A 26642-nucleotide genomic window follows, 5' to 3' on the forward strand; every position below is an offset into this window, starting at 1 on the left:
CAATTTTCTACGATACAACGTTATTTTCCAGCATGGAACCTAGCGCCAATTGGTGACTGACCGAAACTGTAAATTCCTGTCAAGGGTCATTACACACAAAGTACGGTCATGCCATCGCGCCACCAGCTCACAACGTCTTGCCATCGACAAGCAAGTGTTCTCAGAGAGCGTTTTAATGAGACCCTTACAGACAAGTTCTACTGCTAAGCTATTCATGGCTCGCGTTCACTGCATTTTCGTTCTGTTTGTGCAAAAACCGTGGGCCGATCCCGGAGGTAGTGCAATACCGGGCGGACCGGCGGCGGAGGTGAAGCAGGCTTCAAGCACTCTGCCAACTTGCAAAACTAATATTTTAGGTCCAGACAGAATCCGCACCAGTTACGCTGATAAGAACAGATACTACACTTTGACCCGTGAGGGCCATGTCTACGTTCGCACCGCCCCCTCTTTGTCCGAGTTCAAAGTGCTTGGCGTTTGCTTTCCTTCCGCTCTTCCGTGGTGGCGGTCCCATCGAAACTTCACACGCTAGTTTCCTCCGACTCTTCAAAACGTTGGTCCCGTCGTCCAAACGAATTTATACAAAATTACATCAAATGAATTCCTAGATTTCTTCAGAATTATGTGTCACCTCTCTATCACGTGCTAAAAAGCTTCGCTGATGATCCACATTCACAGAATGGAATGGCTCATGATTTTTGTTCAAGTATGTCTCATCTGACCACAGTGATTGAGATGTCGCTCAACCGTATGTGCCAATTTCATATAATCATTCACGTCAAAACACGGCTAGCCATTCCCCGCTTTTTCAGATGTTCGGCCGAGAACTCACATGCCACTTGAAACCTTCCTTCCACCCGTAGCAGCGCCGGCCAGCCAGTGTGCAAAAGAGGCCATTACCCAGACTGCACAAACTCGGAAGATTTTCCGCACTGGCTTCTTGACCTCTAGAGAAAACCAACGGCGTTTCTATGAACAACGACACAAAGACGCGAGCTCTTCCCCTGGGTCCTCTAGTACATTGTTCTGTTCCTCATTTCATAACGCTGGACTCTAGGAAAAGCTCCTCTCTCATACGCCGGCTGATACAGCGTCCTTCGTGCCATGACTGCCGTTACATATGAGGTTGTCTCCGCCGCTCCCACTACCTCATCTGTACCACAGTTTAATAATGTTCTGCAATGTGAATGTCTCACAACTCAAACCTTATCACTCTGGCGTTGGCGCAGATCTTTACACGGGCCGGGACGCCACTTTGATTTATCTTCCACTGGGGGTAATACTACGTGCGTTCACCTCTTAAAAGATGAGCTCAGTCGCCCGACGAAGAACTACTTGGCACCTGGCTCGAGCTGCCAGATACTTACCTCTTAAAGATGGTAAAAATAAAAATATTCTCCCTGACCGATTCAAGGCCGATCCCCCACTGCTTCATTTCACTAAGGGCAACAATTGCCACTTTTCAGCGCTGCACTTGCTTTTGTAAATATATTACGTAAGTATATAATCTGCAGCAATAGTACTATTTCATTCGCTTAACAATAAGCTCGAACGAATACAGCTTTATGATACCCGATTCGTATGCATTTTTCCTGCTTGCAATTTTGTTGTAGATATTTCACTCCCCAACATTTCATTTGCATATTATGTCATTTTGAAATGTTATTTCGTCTTTGCATGCTGACACAAATTGTGGTTTTATGTCGTCCATGTCCATGTATATTGGCACTTGTTTTCTCGGCTTCAGATGTCAAGCTATTTTTATTCAGCTTTTTCTCTCTCTAGTAGACTGGGAGGACTAAAACATTTCATTCACTTAGCTACAACGTCAATGCATTTCGTAGCCTTTTTATGGTCGTGTTTGTCTAAATAGGTACTAACCTAAATATTTCTCGAACAAAAACATGACTCGACCGTTGCGCGGCATCGCTTTCTCAATTGCAATATGTGCCCTAAAGTAAATCCATGCATTTTTGTGTTACTTTCAAGAAAGCGGTTACATACTACACAATCGGGTAGAATAATTTATTACATACATCAACTGGCAGATTGTGAAAATGAACACATTACATTTAAATAGTGAAAGCGCAAAATTAAACATGAGATCGGTAATATCGGGGTGCTCGTAAAAACAAACGAGTACATGTGCTCGTCCACCACTGGAAATCCTCGGCGGCAGTTCAGAAACGCAGTCAGGGTGCTGCATACATCGATGACTTGAGCAAGCGAAAGGCTCAGCATTTCCATCAGGTCGTCTTCCTGGGACGGGCCCTTCCCTTGCAGCAGTTCTTGCAGTTGCCTCACGATATCCACCATGGACACACTTGCCTCGCATTCCTTCCTGTCTCAAAACACGGAGCCATGCAATGATGATCGAGCATTCCACAATTGTCGCTGGGCGTTGTCTCTGGAGTAGGCAGCATGTCATCGTTCGAACAGTGTTGGGAAGCAGCTGTTTCGGTCATGTTTCCAGGAACGTCAGGTCTCAGCTGCGTCTTGAGAAGGGCCAGGAGTTCCGGAACGTTTGCCTTCATGTTGGGCGGCATACTGCTGGGACGGCCGCTTGCCGAGCCTAACGAGAGCTTGGGCTTAAACTTCTTTCTCCGGTGGCGCTTTCGAGCAGCGACGGTTGACATGCCTTGTAGTTGGCCAGGCTCTGATGGAACGGGCGAAGATTCGGGAGCGCTGGTTCTGGCAGCCAGGTTCCGATGGCAGACGTGGAACGAATTTGTCGAGAGCAAAACGCGCATCTCGCGCTCCGAACGCGCATGCAGAGCTCCACGCAGCCAGCAAGTCACGTGATGACAAGCAAACGCCGCCAGGTTCCACCGTCTTTTTTGAAGCAAAGGTATAAGTAGCTGTTTCCGCGTGTTGTTTCTCGGTGTGTTTCTTGCTGGGCGGCTGCGGTCCTGCAGACAGCTGCCCGGAGCTGAAGTCATTGGAGTACCTGAAGTGCTTAATGATTGCACATGTGGTCGTAAACGACGAAGAGGAGTGGCGAATTCCTCCGCAAAGATGAAAGAGGAAAATGAAGACACAGCATCATTGATATGCGCAATAAACAAAAAAAGACCGCAAATACAAAGGATTTATTGCCGATTTCTGCATTCCCGCCGACTGTCTTGTAGTCTTTTCTACACGCATGACTACAACGCAAGTCACACCGAAGTGCATTTTCCACAAGAAGTCACAGCGTCTTGACTGCATAGCGAAAAGAACCGTTTGCATGACGTTGACTTGGATAACACTGACACCAAGATTGTATCAGGGAATTCACGCTTTTGGCGAAATCGTGAAGGTGAGATACGGGCATGGAGGAAGCAAATAAACTTGCAGTAAGCATCACGACGCACATCCAGCCTTCGCAAGCCAACTTCCAGTGAAATCATCCCTTTTCAACTTTCATCTCTAAAGAATGAATGGCCCGGGGACAAGGATCGCGAATCAGATAGTCAAATGGCGTACCGATACGAGGTGTGTTCTAAAGGAACTGAAAGTCGCAGAGTAAATAGCGCCAGAGGTTGAAAGGCAGGGGCACGGAAAGGAAAGGGCAGTGCCGACTCAAGCTTTCGCTTTTTCTCACGTCAGCACTATTCTCACCACGCATCCTATCTTGCAGCATTTCGACCCACCCGTCGAACAGAGGTCCGAACCGATCTTAGGCGACAGGGAATTCGAGACGTCTATACGCAACGCCAACGTCGACGCGACCGATACAGCCGTACTGAATAGACGGGAGACAAGGATCGTGGAGCACATAGTCAAAGGGGTTACCGATACGCAGAGTGTTTTAACGGAACTGAAAGTCGCAGAGCGCATAGTACCAGAGGTTGAAAGGCAGGGACACGGAAAAGAAAGGGCAGTGCTTGCAGTAATTGGGGATATTTGGACGCAATCCCGGGCAATTAATTTTACGGTCATTCACGTCAACCGAGAAGTGCACAGAAAAGGCGGCTAAAGCGCTTGTGTGCGTGACTGGATAAACATTAACGACAGTGTATAGTAACACCATTTGGAGTGTGACTCACTGCACGCGCATTAGCTTGCTTTAGTCGGTTTCCAGGCAATCAGGAAGGTCGAAGAGGCATTGACTGTAGCAACACACCGGGCAAGCGGCAGAATTATACCACAAGGAGTTAAGAAAGTACGCACAAACAATAACTATACCGGCTGTAAAATCGGTGACATAAACATGCAGAGTGGTCAGAAGCAGGAAAAATGGCTGGAAATTCAAACCGAGCTGAATGACGAAGCTCTTACCGCGTGCGTCTTGACTGAAAAGCATCTACGAGATTTGGAGCAGCTCTTTGTTATTGGCAATATTATATAAGAGGGCGGTAACGAATAACTGAGTCAAGGAAAGGCAGAGGTGCAGGCATGCTGATCAGGCGAGGTAGGAAGTAGCAACGAGTAAGAGAGACATGTATGGATAATTTATAGACTTGCGGCAAGTTAATCGGCTACGCCTTATTTCGGGAACGCTTTATGATTGACCAGACTAAATGATGATAGATGACCACGGGAAACATAGCCTGGATAGCGGTCATAAACGTTTAACCTTAAATTTGGGAGAGATGCTAAAGTAAAACACGAACCAATAGCATCAGAATTCCTAAACACGAAGGAAAAGCAAATAACATCTGAGAAATAGATGCAGGTGCTTCCTACAACAGTCTGGGAATATACGCAACTGGAAGATGATATGCCGCAGAAAATAACACAGACATCGGAAGAAAATAATTAAGAGAATTGTTGGATTGGAAAGAGGTAACCACGCAAGTGGTTCAATTAGGAAATAAAGCAAACTCCGGAAGAGCGTAATTAGGCGTAACCCACATTGCCACTGGACACCTTCCTTCGAGCCGGCCAGTCAATGTGCACAAGAAGCTGTAACTCAGGTTGCACAAACTCGTGAAGATTTTCCGCACTGGCTTCTTGATCTCTCAAGAAAATCAACGCCGTTTCTATGAACAACGTCGCAACCACGCGAGCTCTGCGCCTGCGTTCCCTAGTATATTATTTTGTTCCTCATTTCGTAACGTTGGACGCTAGGAAAAGCTCCTCTCTCGTACGCGGGCCGATACAGCGTACTTCGTGCCATGAATCCCGTTACATATGAGGTGGTCTACCCCGCTCCCATTACCTCACCTGTACCACAGTTTAATAATGCTGTGCAATATGCATGTCGCACACCTCGAACCTTATCACTCTGGCATTGGCACATATCTTTAGACGTGGCGGGACGGCGCTTCGATATACCTCACCCCGGGGATAATACTACGTGCGTTCGCCTCTTAAAGATGAACTCGGTCCCCCGACGAAGAACTACTTCGCACCTGGCTCATGCTGCCAGCTACTTACCTGTAAAAAATAGTAAAAATTAAAATATTTTCACTGCCCCATTGAAGGCCGATCCATCACAGCTCCATTTCACTAAGAAAAACAACTGCAACTTTTCAGCAGTGCAATTGTTTTTGTAAATGTAATCTGTAAGTATATAATCTGCAGCAATATTACTATTTCATTCGCGTAAGAATAAACTTGCAAAGAGCATTATAATTCCCGATTGGTTTACATTTTTATTGCGGGCGATGTGGTAGATATTCACTGCCCAATATTTCATTTACATATTATGCCTTTTTAAATGTTATTTCGTCTTTGCATGCTCACACAAATTGTGGCTCTATGTCGCCCCTCTCGAGGTATATTTGCACTTGTATTCTCGGCTTCAGATGTCAAGCTATTTTTTTTACCTTTTTCTCTCTCTAGTACACTGTGACGAATAAAATTTTCATTCACTTAGCAACAACGTCAATTCATTTCGTAGCACTTTTATGGACGAGTTTGTCTAAATTGGTGCTAACCTAAATATTTCTGCAACAAGAACATGACTCCACAGTTGCTCGGCATCAGTTTCTCAATTGCAATATGTGCCCTAAGGTGAAACCATGCATTTTTGTGTTGTTACTTTCAAGAAAGCGGTTACATACTACATGATCGGGCAGAATAATTTATTGCATACATAAACTTGCAGATTGTGAAAATGAAGGCACAGCATTTAAATGGCGAGAGCACAAATGTAAACATGAAATTCGTAATCGCCGGGTGCTCGTAAAAACAAACGAGTACACGAGCTCGTCCACCACTTCAAATCCTGGGCGCCAGTCCAGAAACGCAGTCAGGGTGCCGCATACTTCGACGACTGGAGCACGCGAAAGGCTCAGCGCTTCCATCAGGTCGTCCTCCTGGGACGGGCCCTTCCTTTGCAGCAGTTCTTGCAGTTGCCTCACAATATCCACTATGGTCACACTTGCCTCGCATTCCTTCCTGTCCCAAAACAGGGTGACATGCGATGATCGAGCGTTCCACAATTGTAGCTCGGCGTTGTTTCTGGAGCAGGCCGCATGTATCCGTTCGAACAGCGCTTGGGAACAGCTGCTTCTGTCCCGTTTCCAGGAATATCAGGTTTCAGCTGCATCTTAAGAAGGGCCAAGAGTTCCGGAAGGTTTGCCTTCATGTTGGACGGCAAGCTGCTGGGACGCCCGCTTGCCGAGCCGAACGAGAGCTTGGTAATAACCTTCTTTATCCTGGAGCGCTCTCGAGCAGCCACGGTTGACATGCCTTGAAGTTGGCCAGGCTCTGAAGAACGGGCGAAGATTCGGGAGCGCTGGTTCTCGCAGCCAGGTTCCGATGGCAGACGTGGAACGAATCTATCGCGAGTGAAACGCGCACCTCGCGCTACGAACGCGCATGCAGAGCTCCACGCAGCCAGCAAGTCACGTGATGACAAGCAAACGCCGCCAGGTTCCGGCGTTCTCTTTTGAAGAAAATGTATATTTACCCGTTTAAACGCGTTCTCCCTCGGTGTGTTTCTTGCTGGGCGGCTGAGGGCTCATACACGCCTGTCAGGAGCTGAAGTCATTGCAGTACCTGAAGTGCTTTATGAGTACACAAGTGGTCGGTAAACGACGAAGAGGAGTTGCGAATTTTTCCGCAAAGATGAAAGAGGAAAACGAAGACACAGCATCACTACTATGTTCAATAAACAAGTAGAAAAACCGCAATACGAAGGATTTACTGCCGAATTCTGCATTCTCGCGGAGAGTCTTATAGTCTTTTTCTCACTCATGCCTACAATGCGAGTCACACCGAAGCGCATTTTCCGCAAGAAGTCACAGCATCGTGACTCCATAGCGAAAGGAACCGTTTGCATGACGTTGACTTGGATAACACTGACACCAAGTTTGTTAGTCACATAAGGGAATCCACGTTTTTGGCGAAATCATGAAGGTGAGATACGAGCACGGATGAAGTAAATAAACTTGAAGAGAGCATAGAGATGCGCATCCAGCCTTCGCAAGCCACAACTCTCGGTGAAATCATCCCTTTTCAACTCTCATCTCTAAAGAATGAATAGCCGGGGGACAGGGATCGCGAATCAGATAGTCAAAAGGGGTACCAATACGCGGAGTGTTTTAAATCTCCATGTCTGACGTCTATCTTTATTTTTATTTTGTTGCTTTCTTTTTGGAGGACTAGCGTGGCTGGGGAGCCGCTATAGATATATTTCAATATTTTTACATACGGCTTGTCTGCACCCTGATTCCGTAATGACTCCATGACTGCTAAGGTTTCGACAGAATCAAACGCTTTCTCGTAATCAATGAAAGTTATATATAAGGGTTGGTTATATTCCGCACAATTCTCTATCACCTGATTGATAGTGTGAATAGGGTCTATTGTTGGGTAGCCTTTACGGAATCCTGCCTGGTCCTTTGGTTGACAGAAGTCTAAGGTGTTCTTGATTCTATTTGCTATTACCTTAGTAAATACTTTGTAGGCAACGGACAGTAAGCTGAACGGTCTATAATTTTACGAGTCTTTGGCGTCCCCTTTCTTATGGATTAGGACTATGTTAGCGTTCTTCCAAGATTCCGGTACGCTCGAGGTCATAAGGCATTGCGTATACAGGGTGGCCAGTTTCTCTAGAACAATCTGCCAACCATCCTTCAACAAATCTCCTATACCTGATCCTCCCCAGCTGCCTTCCCTCTTTGCATAGCTCCTAAGGCTTTCTTTACTTCTTCCGGCGTTACTTGTGGGATTTCAAATTCCGCTAGATTATTCTCTCTCACATTATCGTCGTGGGTGCCACTGGTACTGTATAAATCTCTATAGAACTCCTCAGCCACTTGAACTATTTCATCCATATTGCTAATGATATTGCCGGCTTTGTCTCCTAACGCATACATCTGATTCTTGCCTATTCCTAGTTTCTTCTTCACTGCTTTTAGGCTTCCTCCGTTCCTGAGAGCTTGTTCAATTCTATCCATATTATAATTCCTTATGTCAGCTGTCTTACGCTTGTTGATTAACTGGGAAAGTACTGCCAGTTCTATTCTAGTTCTATAGTTAGAGGCTTTCAAACATTGGCGTTTCTTGATCAGATCTTCAGTCTCCTGAGATAGCTTACTGGTATCTTGTCTAATGGAGTGTAACGACTTCTATTGCACACTCCTTAATGTTGTCCATAAGATTGTCGCTCATTCCTTCAACACTGAGGTCCTCTTCTTGAGTTAAAGCCAAATACCGGTTCTGTAGCTTGATCCGGAACCCCTCTATTTTCCCTTTTACCGCTAATTCCTTTATCGGCTTCTTATGTACCAGTTTCTTCTGTACCCTCCTCAATTCTAGGCTAATTCGAGTTCTTACCATCCTACAGTCACTGCAGCGTACCTTGCCGAGCACGTCCACACGTTGTATGACGCCCGGGTTAGCGCAGTGTATGATGTCCATTTATTTCTAGTCTCGCCATTCGGACTCGTCCACGTCCACTTTCGGCTATCCCGCTTGCGGAAGAAGGTATTCATTATCCGCATATTATTCTGTTCTGCAAACTCTACTAATAACTTTCCCCTGATATTCCTAGAGCCTATGCCATATTTCCCCACTGACTTGTCTCCAGCCTGCTTCTTGCCTACCCTGGCATTGAAGTCGCCCATCAGTATAATGTATTTTGTTTCGACTTTACCCATCGACGATTCCACGTCTCCATAGAAGCTTTCGACGTCCTGGTCATCTTGACTGGATGTAAGCGCGTAGACCTGAACGAATTTCAATTTGTACCTCTTATTAAGTTTCACAACAAGTCCTGCCACCCTCTCATTAACGCTATAGAATTCCTGTATGTTACCAGCTATATCCTCATTAACCAGGAATCCGACTCCTAGTTCTCGTCTCTCCGCTAAGCCCCGGTAACACAGGACGTGCCCGCTCTTTAGCGCTGTATATGCCTCTTGTGTCCTCCTAACTTCGCTGAGCCCTATTATATCCCATTTACTGCCCTCTAGTTCCTCCAATAGCACTGCTAGACTCGCCTCACTAGATAACGTTCTAGCGTTAAACGTTGCCAGGTTCAGATTCCATTGGCGGCCTGTTCGGATCCAGGGATTCTTAGCACCCTCTGCTGCGTCACAGATCTCACCGCCGCCATGGTCAGTTGCTTCGCAGCTGCTGGGGACTGAGGGCCGGGGTTTGATTGTTGTATTCGTATAGGAGGTTGTGCCCGAGTACTGCACCAGGGTGGCTAATCCTGCTCTGGCGAGAGAGTGTGTTACCGGTTCAGGTCACCGGGTTCAGACCGCACTCCAGGCCTGTTTATGCAATTTTATCAACACGCGGATTTCTTTTTTTTAATCAGATGGAAAATTGCGCGGCACCGGGATTCGAACTACGGTCCTCATGCAAGCGAGGCGGATACTCTACCTCTACGCCACCGCTGCAAAGATGTTAATGCGAGCCATCAAATTATATATGTCAAAGTGGGTAGAGAACGGGGACCAGCCAGACGCTTAGATGATACGTTTGTACTAACTCAGCCGCAGAAATCTCAGTAACTCTGAACAGACCTTTATGGATAGCATTTATAGGTATTAACGGAGCCTACGATAACGTAGTAGGGGATAGTTGCGGGATATTCTCATGCACGAAGGCATAGATGACAATTTCGTCGAGCTGCTGAGCGAGATGTACAGAGACAACGGAGTACAAATTGTATGGCAAGGCCGAAAATACAATGAAGTGGTGGAAACTCACCAAAGACTGAAGCAGTGATGTCATCTATCTGCGATGTTATTCACGCTTTATGTTAGTGGCACAGAAAAACGACTGGACAACAGTGAATTAGGGTTTGATTTATCCTACGTGCGTAATGGGCTAAAGGTGCAACGGAAGGTTCCCGAACTTATGTGTGCGTTCGATATAGTGCTGCTAGCAGAAAATGCAAAACATTTACAGGTACTTTCGAATATGTATGCGGAAGTGCAATTACATCTAGGCCTTAAATTTAGCACAGGGAAATCAGGAATTATGGTAATGACGTGGTATAAGTTCGACAAGTCATACCCACACACACACGCATATATATATATATATATATATATATATATATATATATATATATATAGAAATCTTTATTTCTCTCTTTCTAATGACTACAGAATGAGAACGGACGTAAGGGTAAAAGCCGCATGCAGCGACTTGGAAAAACCCCATTACGCCCCACATGACAGTAGGACGAGGAAACAGCTTAGTCATGACAAACGCAGACACATACTGGAAACATTGGAATACATTGTGAAATTTGTGAACGTTCAAGGGCAAGAATACATTAGGGATCAGTAAGAAAATATACGTACAAAATTGCTAACAGCCTTAGTGCATTTATCAACATTGTGTGATGTAAGAAACAACAGCGCGACATACAAAAAACAGAATGAAACATCATACATTAGTGCAGCAGCGGCAAAACACTAACTTATTTTGCGATATTTCTTCCAGTTAGATGTTATTCCGTTCAAGTGTGTTAAGGTAACAGGGAAGTTTATAGTCACTTGATTGAAATCGTTACACAGTCCGACAAAACGGTGTAGACCACGCGGTGCAACGGCGTACATTGTACATGGGCACATGGCTTTGAAGGTTGAATAGTGTCGACATATCTGCGTTGTTTGTTCAAATAGCATTCTTGTACATAAGAATTAATGTGAAGGCATAAAGATTAGGCACTTGAATGATGTTAAACTCGGAATAATAGTTTTCTGTGTGGGCATACCATGGTATTTAGCAACTAACCTTATCGCACGTTTCTGAGTAACAAATATCTTGGATAAATTATGCTTCGTACTTGTGCCCCAGACAGTGTGGCAATAGTTAAGTATTGTAACTACGAAAGCCTTGCAGATTAATAGTTTAATTCTTGTTGATAGCACATACCGTTGACGACATAGCACCCCATTCACTTTGTTCATTTTTAATCGTATGGTATTAATTTGGGCATCCCAATTAAGCGATTCCGAGGAGGATACTCCCAGACATTTGATACTACGCACGGTTTTTAATATAGTTAGCCCCAAATCTAAGCATAATATATTTTACAACTTTGTTTTTCGCTCGAAATACCATGGCTTTAGTTTTGCTTGTGTTCACCTTTAGGTAATTTTCCTGCGTCCATTGACACATGTATTCTAAAAACTCATTACCTGTAGAGGATAAGTGATTTTCTCTACAACACGTAATGAGCACGGTAAGGTCATCAGCCTAGGCAGTAAGGTTCACCGGTAGCTTAGTCTAAAATATATCATTTAAGTAAACAAGAAACAACAAAGGGCCTAAGATGCTGCCTTGCGGCACGCCCGATTTTATGTATTGGCCATCAGACCGAGCATCATTTCGTGTTACAATTTGTTTACGATGTTGAAGGTATGGCCGCATCAAAGAATTAGGAACCCCTCTTATACCATAGTGGTTCAGTTTATTTACTAACAATCATGATTGATTAAATCAAAGGGTTTGGAAAAGTCAATATAAATTCCGACGACAATGAGCTTCTCTTCAAATGCATTTATGATGAGTTCCTTTTGCTTGAGCAGTGCAAACTCAGTGGATCTTTTTTGGTCTGAACCTGATCATTCGACAAAACGAAATGATTATCAAAAAGGTTAGTTATTCTCGTGTGAATAATTTTCTCTATGCCTTTAGAAATTACCGGTAGAATAGAAATTGGCCTATGATGTCACAGTTCAGAGGTATCACCTCCTTTGTGCATCACGATAACTTTTTCAATCTGCACCCCCCCTGCTTAGGAAATACACCACTACTGAGACAAAGGTTGAATATGTATGTTAAGATTGAGGCTAACAAATCAATTACATACTTAAGAGGTTTTATTTGAAAACCGTTAATATCTAAAACCCTACTGACTTTATGATTTCTGAATACAGAAATTATGTCGTTTTCGGTTGTAAGGCACATAAACATCGACATCGAGACTCCTGGTGCTTGGTGAATTGACGTGTTTGTTGAATTAATAGGAGAGCATACTGTATTTGTGATATTCACGAAGAAATAATTAAAGGCATTCGAGAGATCCTGCCCGGTCAACACAGCACCATCGCGCATAATGCAGTTTGGACCACTGTTGTAGTGACGTCCAAGTAGTTTACATAGTTGATGCCATCGATGCTGAGGGTTCGTGCTAGAATTATCTGAGAACGAATAGCTGAGGTATTCGTACTGCGCTTGACGTAGTTCTTTGTTCAAGTTATTGCGATATGTCTTATATTGAGACAATTTCGCGGGATCCTTGGATTTAATGAATTGCGCATATAGCTTCGTTCTTTTACTATTTGTTTTTAAGAAGGCATTCGTAATCCATGGTTTCTTCGATTTTCGCTTGCGACAGCATTTTAAAGGAAAGCAGTTTTGATATATGTGGTTTAACTCAGCCATTAGTGCAACATCTGCGTCAGGTAGCGACAATATATGGGAGAAGTCGGCTGTACATATTTCATTACAAAAGGAGTCGAGGGATTTTGAATCAATGCAGCGATAATAAGACGCCGGTGATTTAGAAGCATGTTTAGGGTTGGTATTAGCAATAAAGGCAAATACTGGAAAATGATCACCGATGTCAGTTATCAAAGTTCCGGAAGTTATAGTGCTTTAATCGTTGTTGGTGATAATTAAATCTAAAGTAGTTGAAGTGGAACAAGTTACGCGCGTTGGTTCAGTAATTACATTCACAAGAGCGTAAGAATGAAATAAAGGAGCAAATTCTGTCTCCTCTGGTGACGCGGTTCGCATATCAATATTCATATCACCAGAAAGGTATAGCACGTGCTCATTTAAAGACACATAATCAAAAAGTGCTTCTAACGATGAAAAAACATTTTCAAGTTTTCCGTGTGGAGAGCGGTAGACAACACAAAAAATATTTTTGTAATTCTGTATGGTTAACACTTCACAGTCCGGAGTGCAGAACGTGAATTTCACAAGTATTATTGCAGGAAGCGAATTCACAATTTGCAGGGATACACCACCATCTCTTCGAGTTCGGCTGTTATTAGCAAAGTGAGTATAATCGTCTAGCATAAAGTATGTTGAATCATCGTGGTACCAGGTTTCAGTAAACATTATTGCATGGAACCAAAAATTAAGGGAACTAACAGGCTATGTATTTCATCACCCTTGTTACACACAGAACGACAGTTCATACTAAAAACAGCAACGCTATTTTTACCGTAAACACTATCTAGATATGCGATAGAAGGAAGTTCGAGGCATCTCGTGGGGGCATCCATGCTTTTAGCTCAATTCATTCAAATCAGTCGAGCTAGTGATCCTCAGTCTGGCACTGCTTTCCGATTTGCCGGCATAAATGTGCCCATCACGCACCCAAACCAACTTCCAGTTCGTTTCACGCCTTTTGGCAATGGCATGCGCAAGGAGGCGCTTCCCTTCAGTACACAGGTGCTCATTGACGTAAATGGGCACAGATTCAGAAAACCCAAGTTCACTAGCAGTTAGCCGCTTTCGTCTTCCTTTCTCATGCACAGCAATTCGTTTCCTTCGGAGTGCAAACTGGACAATAACGCTCTTTCCAGTTTGGCTTCCAGGTACTGAAACTCGGTGGCACACGTCAATATCAAACGGTGACATAGGTTCCCCAATACAGTCACCAAGCTTCATCATGATTTCCGTCAGTTTTTCCTTAGAATTCACTGGTATTCCTTTTATTTCTATATTGGCGTTTCGCGAATACTGTTCGCACTCCACGATTCGAGACTCGTTCGATTTCGTTTGACTTCAAATTTGATCACAGCGTGACTTTACGTTGTCATTTTCAGTGCGTAAGCGTTTATTTTCTTCTAGAACTGCTTTCAGATTAGTTACCATATCATCAAATTTGTCATCAGTAAACTTTACATTAGCTTTTACTTCTCTGAGTTCATTTCGAAAGTCTCGTTTCAGAGAATCATTGAAATTCTTGAGGTCGATCCTAGTTTCTCTCTTCAGGTCCTCAAGGGCACATACCAATTCTTTGCATATTTTTGCCGTGATGACCAACAGTAAGTTACAACAAACACTGGCATGCTATCGTATGACAGCAGTGGCGTGGTACAATTTCAAGTGTAGTGACGAAGTAACAAAGGAGTAAACTGACTTCACCACTCTGCAGCAACAAGATACTGCCGTCAGTCCATGCGAATGATCCAGTGCTGTTCACGCCACTGCTGCCATTTGGTCGGTGTCCGACAAGGTCCCAGCATTGGTAGCGTTTTCGCTGATGACGTCAAAATGTTTCAGCAAACCAGCAGCTAGGAACAGTCCGCACGTGTCGTCTTGGGGTCAGCGCTTTGCTCGGGGTAGCGGCCGTTGGGCAAAACTTTACCGCACGTGGCAGGTAGGCCCACGACGTAGATAGAAAACAGATGATCAGAATAAACTATATATATATATATATATATATATATATATATATATATATATATATATATATATAGTGCGCGCACGCACACACGCACGCACGCACGCGTGCGTGTGTGCATGCGTGCGTGCGTGTGCGTGTGCGTGTGCGTGTGCGTGTGCGCGCGCGTGTGTGCGTGTGTGCGTGTGTGTGTGTGTGTGTGTGTGTGTGTGTGTGTGTGTGTGTGTGTGTGTGTGTGTGTGTGTGTGTGTGTGTGTGTGTGTGCGTGCGTGCGTGCGTGTGTGTGTGTGTGTGCGTGTGCGTGTGCGTGTGCGTGTGTGTGTGTGTGTGTGTGTGTGTGTGTGTGCACCCACCCACCCACCACGATAATCTGAAAACAAAAAGAAGAAGCGGTCCTGCCCTCCTCCTCGTTGTTCCCAAACACCTCCGTATGACCACTTTGTACGAGCTCCACGACGTACCAGTTGCCGGCCACCTCGGCGTCTCTCCAACTTTCTACTGGATTCGTCAACGAGTGGCCTGGCCTCGCCCACTTGGTACCAAAATACATTGGGGCTTGTGGGCAATTCCAAAGCCTCAACACGCCATTGGCTCCTCTTCCAGGCACCTTTAACCGCTCGACATCCCGTCGGAGTCATTCTTTTGCGTTGGCTTTTACTTTGCTGTTTTCCTGTGCACACATATGGCAACAAGTGGGTAGCTGCCGCTATAATTACGCCATGCACTATGCACAACCCGAGCGCTATAAACAACTTGCGCCACAGATGTCGCCAATTTTCTGCTCCACAACGTTATTTTCCAACATGGAACCCCACGCCAAATGGTGACTGACCGAGACCGTAAATTCCTGTCAAAGGTCATTGCCGAGAAAGTACAATCTTGTCCATCGCGCCATCAGCTCACTCCGTTTTACCGTCGACAAGCAAGTGTTCTCAAGGAGCGTTTTCATGAGACCCTTAGGGACATGTTCTGCAGCGAAGCTATTTATGGCTAGCGCCCAGTGCATTTTTGTTCTGCTTGTGCAAAAACAGTGGGCCGATCCCGGAGGTTGTGCAATAACGGGTGGACCGGCGGCGGAGGTGAAGCAGGCTTCACGCAATCTGCCAAAATGCAAAAATAAGCTTAATATTTAGGTCCAAACAGAACCCGTACCAGATATTAAGCTGATAAGAACAGATACTACACTTTGACCCGCGTCGGCCATATCTAAGTTCACACCGCCCTCTCTTTGTCGGCGTTCAAACAGCTTGGTATCTCCTTTCCTTGCGCTCTCCCGTGGTGGCGGTGTCTTCGAAACTTCACGCGAGCCTAGTTTCCTCCGACTCTTTGGAACGGCGGTCCCGCGTCTAAGCGAATGTATATAAAGATCTCGGTAAATGAGTTTGTACATTTCTTCGGAATTCTGTCATCTCTGTGTCGTGCGCTAAACAGCTTCGCTGCTGATCCACATGCAAAGAGTGGAATGGCTCATGATCTTTTTTTTCTTTAAGAATGTCTCGTCCGACCACAGTGATTGAGATCTCGCTCAACCGTATGTCACAATTTTATATAATTCTTCACGGCACAACGCGGCTAGTCATTCCTGGCTTTTCCGGTTGTTCGGCCGAGAACTCACATTGCCACTGAACGCCTTCCTTGCAGCCGTAGAAGTGCCGGCCAGCCAATGTGCACTAAAAGCCGTGACCCAGGCTGCCCACAATCGGATGGTTTTCCACACTGTCTTCTTGACCTCTCAAGAAAACCACCCACGTTTCTATCAACAACGACACAAAGACGACAGCTCTTCGCCTGCGTTCGCTGGTATATTATTCTGTTCCTCATTTTGTAACGTTGGACGCTAGCTCCTCTCTCGTACGCGGGCCGATACAGCGACCTTCGTGCCGTGACTCCCGTTACATATGAGGTGGTGTCCGCCACTCCCACTAGCTCACCTGTACCACAGTTTAATAATGTTGTGCGAAGTGCATGTCCCACACCTCAAACCTTATCACTCTGGCGTTGGCACAGATCTTTAGACGCGCCGGTACGGAGCTTTGATATATCTTCCACAGAGGATGATACTACGTGCGTTCGCCTCCTAAAAGATGAGCTCAGTCGCCCGGCGAAGAACTACTTGGCACCTGGCTCGAGCTGCCAGCTACTTACCTCTAAAAATGGTAAAGATAAAAATATTTTCAACGCCCAATTGAAGGCTGATCCCCCAAAGCTCCATATCACTAAAGGCAACAATTAAGCGCTGCAATTGCTTTTGTATATATATTCTGTAAGTATATAATCTACAGCAATATTATTTCATTTGCGTGACAATAAACTCGAAGAAATAGAGTTTTGTAATACCCGATTCGATTACATTTTTCTTGCATGCGATCTTGTGGTAGATATTTCACTCCCAAATATTTCATTTACATCTTATGTCCTTTTGAAAAGTTATATCGACTTTGCACGCCGAACCAAACTGTGACTTCATGCCACCTCTGTCTATCTATATTTGCACTTGTTTTCTCGGCTTCAGATGTCAAGCTATTTCTTTTTTAGCTTTTTCTCTCTCTAGTAGACTGGGACGAATAAAACATTTCATTCGCGTAGCTTCAAGGTCAATGCACTTCGTAGCCCTCTTATGGTCGAGTTTGTCTAAATAGATGCTAACCTAAATATTTCTGCCAGAAAAACATGACTCCACAGTTGCTCGGCATTACTTTCTCAATTGCAATATTTGCGCTAAAGTGAATTAATTCATTTTCGTGTTGCTACTTTCAAGAAAGCTGTCACATAGTACACAATAAAACAGTAATTTATTATATAATGTAAGAGTCACGTTCTGAAAAGAAAGACAGTATATTTAAATGGCGAGAGTGCAAAATTAAACAAAAAATTGTTAATATTCGGGTGCTCGTAAAAACAAACTAATACAAGTGCTCGTCCATCACACGATATCCTCGGCGCCAGCACAGAACGCAGGCAGGGTTCCGCATACTACGACGACTAGAGCCTGTGAAGGGCTCAGCGCTTCAATCAGGTCGTTTTCCCGAGACGGGCCCTTTTCGTGCAGCAGTTCTTGCAGCTGGCTCACGATATCGATTATGGACCCACTTGCCTCGCATTCTGTCCTGTTCTGAGGCCCGGTGCTGTGCGATGACGACTCAGCTTAGCACTTGTCGATAGGCGTCTTCTCTAGAGTAGCCAGCATGTCATCGATCGAACAGTGCTGAGAAGCAGCTGCTTCTGTCACGCTTCCAGGAACGTCAGGTTTCTGCTGCATCTTGAGAAGGGCGAAGAGTTCCGGAAGGTTTGCCTTAATGTTGGACGGCATGCTGCTGGGAATGCCGCTTGCCGAGCCGAACGAGAGCTTGGGATTATTTTTTCTCCGGTAGCGCTTTCGAGCAGCGACGGTTGACATGCCTTGAAGCTGGCCAGGCTCTGATGGAACGGGCGAAGCTTCGCGAGCCAGTTTCAAAAGGCAGACGTGGAACGAATTGGTCGAGAGCGAAACGCGCAGCTCGCGCTCTGAACGCCCATGCAGAGCTCCACGCAGCCAGCAATCACGTGATGACAAGCAAACGCCGCCAGGTTCCGGCGTCTCTTTTGAAGCAAAGGTATAAATTACCCGTTTTCGTGTGTTGTCCCTCGGTGTGTTTCTTGCTGGGCGGCTGCGGGCTCGTAGACGCCTGCCCGGAGCTTAAGTCATTGCAGTACCTGAAGTGCTTTATGATTATACAAGTGGTCGGTAAACGACGAACAGGAGTTGCGATTTTTTCCGCAAAGATGAAAGAGGAAAACGAAGACACAGCATCATTGCTATGCGCAATTACAGGTAGAAAGACCGCAAATACAAAGGATTTACTGCCGAATTCTGTATTCGTGCCGACTGTCTTATAGTCTTTTCTTCACGCATGCCAACAACGCGAGTCACACCGAAGCGCATTTTCCAAAAGAATTCACAGCGTCGTGACTACGTAGCGAAATGAACCATTTGCAGGAGGTTGATTTGCATAAAACTGACACCAAGCTAGTATTCCCATCAGATATTCATGTTTTTGTCGGATTCATGAAGGTGAGATACGGTCATGGAGGAAGCAAAGAAACTTGAAGGGAGCATTGTTACACACATCCAGCTTTCGCAAGCCAACTCTAGCTGAAATTATCCCTTTTCATCACTAAAAAATTCCGGCAGAAGCCATCTCACGATGAATGTCGACGTAATTGCGATAAGCAGTGAAGCAATGTAGCGGGTCGCCGTACTGCCGCCCCAGGGACGCGTAAAGTATAAACCCCATGCAAGCGATCTTGCGCACGACAGCGACAACCGACGCGATGGCGATGGTTGTCGCGTTCGCTCGTCGCCTACAAGTCGTACCCCATGCGAGTGATGACTTCGAGCGACGTCTCCCCAGTGTTGCCGGTATGAGGGCTGAAATACAGGCGCTCAAACTAGAGTACGCGTGCTTTATTAACTTAAGTTGATGTGTTTTACTGTAAAAAGCGGCCTAACATATTTCTGAAAGTCTTGCAGTAGGTTCCTATCCTAGCACGCATAAAAATTCAATCGTTTGCTCGTTCCGTGCGACAATCGGAAGTACACGAGTTATGTACATCCAGTTCCGGCTTCGCGCTATTGGCTAGTCGCTCGTAGCACTTCCGGGCGACGAGCGAAGTATTTTAGATTTGCAAAACCGAGCGATCACGCGAGAAGACCGAGCGATCTGTTCAAGCGACGGCCCGATCTGTCGCTCGAAGCCGTCGCTCGTCGCTGTCGCGCACAACATCGCGCTCATGGAGTTTAGCCTTTATGTATAAGGCGTGTATAGAACCGGATTTTCCTTTCACTCGTACCACTTAAGGTGATTGAATGCCATGTATTTCGGCTGTGGTGTTGAGACTTCCTTTTCCAAATGAACACAGTGCGGAGCGGCTAGGCGGTCCAGTATGTTGTCATCCGCGTGTGGTACGTATGTGAATGTATATTCTGAAAACGTTGTCTGAGCATCACAGCACTTCTGCCGTCGATAGAGTATGTTCGCTGCCGTTTGTTGATATTCAGTTACAGAAGCGGTCCCGAGAAAAAGTGGTGCTGTGACTTCTTTTCCTTAGCCCTATATCCAACCAACGACGTCCGGTGTTTCCTGGAACCGTGTGCTTACTTCCAACGCTTCGTAAAAGATTCTGTAGCGATTACACGGCTGCTTACTGATCTGCCCAAGAAAGACGTGCCTTTTACTTGCGATCCGACTCAAGCTGGCGCTTCTTCTCACGTCAGCACTATTCTCACCACGCATCCTACCTTGTAGCATTTCGATCCACCCGTCGAACAGAGGTCCGAACCGATCTTAGGCGACAGGGAATTCGAGCCGTCTATACGCAACGCCAACGTCGACGCGACCGATACAGCCGTACTGAATAGACGGGAGACAAGGATCGTGGAGCACATAGTCAAAGGGGTTACCGATACGCAGAGTGTTTTAACGGAACTGAAAGTCGCAGAGCGCATAGTACCAGAGGTTGAAAGGCAGGGACACGGAAAAGAAAGGGCAGTGCTTGCAGTAGTTGGGGATATTTGGATGCAAAACTCGGGCAATTAATTTTACGGTCATTTACATCAACCGAGAAGTGCACAGAAAAGGCCGCGAATGCGTTTTTGTGCGTGACGGGATAAACTTTAGCGGCACTGTATAGTAACACCGTTTGGAGTGCGACTCACTGCACGCGCACTAGATTTCTTTAGGCGAGTTCCACTCAATCAGGAAGGTCGAAGAGGCATTGACTGAAGCGACACACCAGGCTAGCAGCAGAATTAGACCACACGGAGTTAACACAGTAAGCACAAACGATAATTATACCGACTGTAAAATCGGTGACATAAACATGCAGAGTGGTTGGAAGCAGGAAAAATGGCTGGAAATTCAAACCCAGCTGGATTACGAAGCTTTTATCGTGTGCGTCTTGACTGCATAGCATCTACGAGATTTGGAGCAGCTCCCGGTTATTGGCAATCCTTTATAGGAGGGTGGTAACGAATAACTGAGTCAAGGAAAGGCAGAGGTGCAGGCATGCTGATTAGGCGAGGTAGGAAGTAGCAATGAGTAAGAGAGACATGTATGGATAATTTATAGATTTGCGGCAAGTTTATCGGCTACGCCTTATTTCGGGAACGCTCTATGATTGACCAGACTAAATGATGATAGATGAACACGGGAAACATAGCCTGGATAGCGGTCATAGACGTTTAACCTTAAATTTGGGAGAGATGCTAAAGTAAAAGACGAACCAATAGGATCAGAATTCTTAAACACGAAGGAAAAGCAAATAACATCTGAGAAATAGATGCATGTGCTTCCTACAACAGTCTGGGAATATACGTAACTGGAAGATGACATGCCGCAGAAAATAACACAGACATCGGAAGAAAATAATTAAGAGAATTGTTGGATTGGAAAGAGCTAACCACACAAGTGGTTGAATTAGGAAATAAAGCAAAGTCCGGAAGAGCGTAATTAGGCGTAACCCACATTGCCACTGGACACCTTCCTTCGAGCCGGCCAGTCAATGTGCACAAGAAGCTGTAACTCAGGTTGCACAAACTCGTGAAGATTTTCCGCACTGGCTTCTTGATATCTCAAGAAAACCAACGCCGTTTCTATACACAACGACGTTAAGATGGGAGCTCTTCGCCTGCGTTCCCTTGTATAATTTTATGTTTCTCATTTCGTAACGTTGCACGCTAGGAAAAGCTCCTCCCTCGTACGCGTGCCGATACAGCGTCCTTCGTGCCGTGAATCCCGTTACATATGAGGTGGTCTCCGCCATTTCCACTACCTCACCTGTACCACAGTTTAATAATGTTGTGCAATATGCCTGCCACACACCTAAAACGTTATCACTCCGGCGTTGGCACATATCTTTAGAAGTGCCTAGACGGTGCATCGATTTACCTTACACCGGGGATAATACTACGTGCGTTCGCCTCTTACAGATGAGCTCAGTCACCCGAAGAAGAATTACTTGGCGCCTGGCTCATGCTGCCAGATATACTTACCTATAGAAATGGTAAAAATTAAAATATTTTCACGGCCCGATTCAAGGCTGTCCCCTCACAGCTCCGTTACACCAAGAACAACAACCGCAACGTTTCAGCACTGCAATTGCTCTTGTAAATACATTCTGTAAGTATATAATTTGCAGCAACATTAATATTTTATTCGCGTAACTATAAACTCGAAGCAATAAAGCTGTATAATAACCGATTCGTTTACATTTTTCTTGCGTGCGATTTTCTTGTAGATATTTCCCTCCCCAATATTTCATTTACGTGTTATGTCCTTTTCAAATGTTATATTGTCCTTGCTTGCTGACACAAATTGTGGCTTTATGCCACCACTATCGATGTATATTGTTTTCTTGTTTTCTTAGCTTCAGATGTCGAGCTATTTTTTTAGCTTTTGCTCTCTCTAGTACACAGGGAGGAATAAAACATTTCATTCACGAAGCTACAACGACAAGGCATTTCGTACCCCTTTTATGGTCGAGTTTGTCTAAATAGGTGCTAACCTATATATTTCTGCCACAAACACATGACTCCACAGTTGCTCGGCATCACTTTCTCAATTGCAATATGTGCCCTGAAATGAATACATATTTTTGTGTTGTTACTTTAAAATAACCGGTTATAGACTACACGATCGGGCAGAATAATTTATTACATAAGTAAACTGGCAGATTGTAAAAATGAAGGCACTACATTTAAGTGGCGAGAGCGCAAAATAAACATGACATTGGTAACATCGGGGTCCTCGTATAAACAAACGAATTAAGGTGCTCGTCCACCACTTGAAATCGTCGGCGTCAGTCAAGAAACGCAGTCAGGGTGCCGCATAATTCCACGACTAGCGCACGCAAAGGGCTCAGTCCTTCCATCAGGTTGTCTTCCTGGGACGGTCCCTTTTCGTGCAGCAGTTCTTGCAGTTGCCTCATAACATCCACGATGGAAACACTTGCCTCGCGTTCCTCGCTCTCCCAAAACACGGGGACATGCGGTGATGATCGAGCATTCCACGATTGTAGCGAGGAGTTGTCTCTGGAGTAGGCAGCATGTATCCGTTCGAACAGTGGTGGGGAGCAGCTGCTTCTGTCCCGTTTCCAGGAACGTCAGGTTTCAGCTGCATCTTGAGAAGGGCCAAGAGTTCCGGAAGGTCTCCCTTCATGTTGGACGGCAAGCTGGTGGGACGGCCGCTTGCCGAGCCGGAAGAGAGCTTGGTATTAACCTTCTTTATCCTGGTGCGCTCTCGAGCAGCGACGGTTGACATGCCTCGAAGCTGGCCAGGCTCTGATGGAACGGGCGAAGCTTCGGGAGCCAGTTTCGAAAGGCAGACGTGGAACGAATTTATCGCGAGCGAAACGCGCAGCTCACGCTCCGAACGCGCATGCAGAGCTCCACGCATCCAGCAATCACGTGATGACAAGCAAACGCCGCCAGGTTCCGGCGTCTCTTTTGAAGCAAATGTATAATTCTTTTCGCGTGTTGTCCCTCGGCGTGTTTCTTGCGGGGAGGGTGAGGGCCCGCAGACGCCTGCCCGGAGCGGAAGTCATTGCAATACCTGAAGTGCGTTATGATTGAACAAGTGGTGGTAAACAACGAAGAGGAGTTGCGAATTTTCCCGCGAAGATGAAAGAGAAAAACGAAGACACAGCATCATTGCGCAAGGAACAAATAGAAAGATCGCAAATACCAGGGATTTACTGCCGAATTCTGTATTACCACCGACTGTCTTATAGTCTTTTTTTCACTCTTGCCTACAACGCGAGTCACACCGAAGTGCAGAAGTCACAGCATCATGACTCCGTAGCGAAAGGAACCGTTTGCATGACGTTGACTTGCATAACACTGACACGAAGCTAGTATTGCCACCAGAGAATTCATGTTTTTCGTCGAAATCGTGAAGGTGAGATACGGCTTAGAGGAAGCAAATAAACTTACAGGGAGCATTGAGACACACATCCAGCTTTCGCAAGCCAACTTTAGATGAAATCATCCCTTTTCATCTCTAAAAAATTCCGTCAGAAGCTATCTCACGATGGAATGCCGACGTAATTGCGATAAGCAGTGAAGCAATGTAGCGGGTCACCGTACTGCCGCCGCAGAGACGCGTTATGTATAAGGCCAGTGTACAGCCGGGTTCCCCTCTCACTCGCACCAGTTGAGGTGATCGAATGCCACGTCTTTCGGCTATGGTGCCGAGACTCCAGACGGTGCCCAGACGGTCCAGTGTGTTGTAATCCGCGTGTGATGCGTCTATGAGTGTATATTCTGAAAAGAATGCCTGAGTATCACAGCCATTCGGCCGTCGACCGAGCACGGTTCGCTGCCACTTGTTGATGCTTTAGCTATAGAAGCGGACCCGCGAATAAAGTGGTGCTGTGACTCCTATTCCTTAACCCAAGCCAGCCAACGACGTCCGGTGTTTCGTGGAACTGTGTGCCTCCTTCCGACGCTTCGTAAAAGATTCTGCAGCTATCACACGGCCGCTTACTGATCTGCCCAATAAAAGACGTGCCTATTACATGGGATCCGACTCAAGCTGCAGCTCTTTCTCACCTCAACACTAATCTCACCATGCCTTGTGTCTTGCCCCATTTTTACCCACCCGTCCTACAGAGGTCCGAACTGATGACAGGCGACAGGGAATTCGAGCCGTCTACGCGCAACGCCAACGTCGACGCGACCGTTAAAGACCTACTGAATGGACGGGAGACAAGGATCGCGAAGCAAACAGTCAAAGGCGTGACCGATACGCGGAGTGTTTCAATGGAAGTGAAAGTCGCAGAGTGTATGGTGCCACAAGTTGAAAGGCAGGGGCATGGAAAAGAAAGCGCAGTGCTTCCAGTAAACGGAGATATTTGGACGATATCACGGGCAATGAATTTTACGGTCATTGACATCAACCGAGAAGTGCACAGAAAAGACCGCGAAAGCGCTTTTGCGCGTGACGGTATAAACTTTAGCGACATTGTATAGTAACACCGTTTGGAGTGCGGCTCACTGCACGCGCACTAGATTTCTTTAGGCGGGTTCCAGGCAAAAAGGAAGGTCAAAGAGGCATTGACTGAAGCGACACACCAAGCTAGCAGCAGAATTAAACCACAAGGAGTTAGAAAAGTACGCACGAACGATAATTATACCGAATGTAAAATCGGTGACATAAACATGCAGAGTGGTCGGAAGCAGGAAATATGGCTGGGAATTAAAACGCAGCTGAATGACGAAGCTCTTGCGTTAGCGCCTTGGCTGAAAAGCATTTACGAGATTTGGAGCAGCTCCAGGTTGTTGGCAATCTTATATAGGAGGGCGGTAACGGAATAACTGAGTCAAGGAAAGGCAGAGGCGCAGGCATGCTGATTAGACGAGGTAGGAAGTAGCAAAGGGTAAGAGAGACATGTAGGGAGAATCGATTGATTTGGGGCAAGTTTATTGGCTACGCCTTAATTTTGGAAACGCTCTACGATTGACCAGACCCAGTGATGATAGATGAGCATGGAAACAATAGCCTGCATAGCGGTCATAAACGCTTAACCTTAAATTTAGGAGAGATACTGTAACCTAAAACACGAACCAATAGCATCAGAATTCTTAAATATGAATGAAAATAAATAACAGAGATGCCAAGAACATAGACATTCAAACGGAGGCGCTTCCTACAACAATCTGGGAATATAGCCTGGAAACGTTATGCCTGTAGACGTTATGTACCAGAAAATACCTCAGACATCGCAAAAAAATTGTGGGATTGGAAAGAGGAAATCACCTAAGCGTTTGAACAATGAATGTCGTGTTCTTGTCTGCGTAGTTTCGAAATTGGTCTATATTTATACGGCAAGCCCTTCTCTGTATTCAATGACCATCACGCACTGTGCTGGCTTTCATCATTCAGGGGCCCTATGGGCTGTGTTGGTCACTGAGCTCTACACGTATGCGAAAATATTCATATACGTTTGCTTACAAATCCGGCCACTTGCATCCAGACGCAGAGGGTTTATCTCATTACGCTGTGGATGTAATGCCTACCGTCAGCATCGCCCCACACACATGCATTTTTTTCAATATCCCTGCTGACCACGCCGCCAGCGAGCTACGCTGTGTCGACTTCTTGAGCGGCCTCTTGATTGCCTCGAAATTTCGCCTTCCAATGCCTCCTTTCGCTTGTTCGCCCCAAGGATGGTACAGTATATCACCACAACATTCACCCTGGTGGTCCTGCCTTCCTCCTCGTCGTTCCCGAACACCTCCGTTTGCCCACTTTCTACGAGCTCCACGACGTTCCATTTGCCGGCCACCTCGGCGTCTCTCCAACTTTCGACAGGATCCGTCGACGAGTTACCTGGCCTCGCCCTCTTGATACCAAGATACATTGGGGCTTGTGGGCAATTCCAAAGTCTCAAAACGCCATTGGCTCCCCTTCCAGGGCACCTTTACCCACTCGACATCCAGCCGGACTGATTCTTTTGCGTTGGCTTTGGTTTACTTGCCTCTTTTCCGGTGCCAACATCTGGCATCAAGTGGGTAGCTGAATCTATAGATTACGCCACGCACTGTAGAAAACCCCAAAGCTATCAACAAGGTGCGCCACAGATGTTGCCAATTTCCTACTCCACAACGTTATTTTACAACATAGAAACCCACGCGAACTGGTGACTGACCGAGGACAAAAATCCCTGTCAAAGGTCATTACCGAGAAAGTACGGTCTTGTCCATTGCACCGTCAGCTCACCACGTCTTACCATCGACAAGCAAGTGTTCTCAAAGGGCGTTTTAATCAGACCCTTAGAGACATGTTCTCCAGCGAAGCTATTTATGGCTAGCGTTCAGTGCATTTTCGTTCTACTTTGGCAA

General features: G+C 45.8%; 2 pseudogenes; both read right to left on the minus strand.

Annotated features, from left to right (window-relative positions):
• Positions 1-253: 253 nt before the first annotated feature.
• LOC142576934 (U2 spliceosomal RNA) lies at positions 254-424 on the minus strand (annotated as a pseudogene).
• Positions 425-15789: 15365 nt separating this feature from the next.
• LOC142576775 (U2 spliceosomal RNA) lies at positions 15790-15970 on the minus strand (annotated as a pseudogene).
• Positions 15971-26642: the final 10672 nt, after the last annotated feature.

This window comes from Dermacentor variabilis, chromosome 3 (assembly GCF_050947875.1).
Source record: "Dermacentor variabilis isolate Ectoservices chromosome 3, ASM5094787v1, whole genome shotgun sequence".
Lineage (NCBI taxonomy): Eukaryota > Metazoa > Arthropoda > Arachnida > Ixodida > Ixodidae > Dermacentor > Dermacentor variabilis.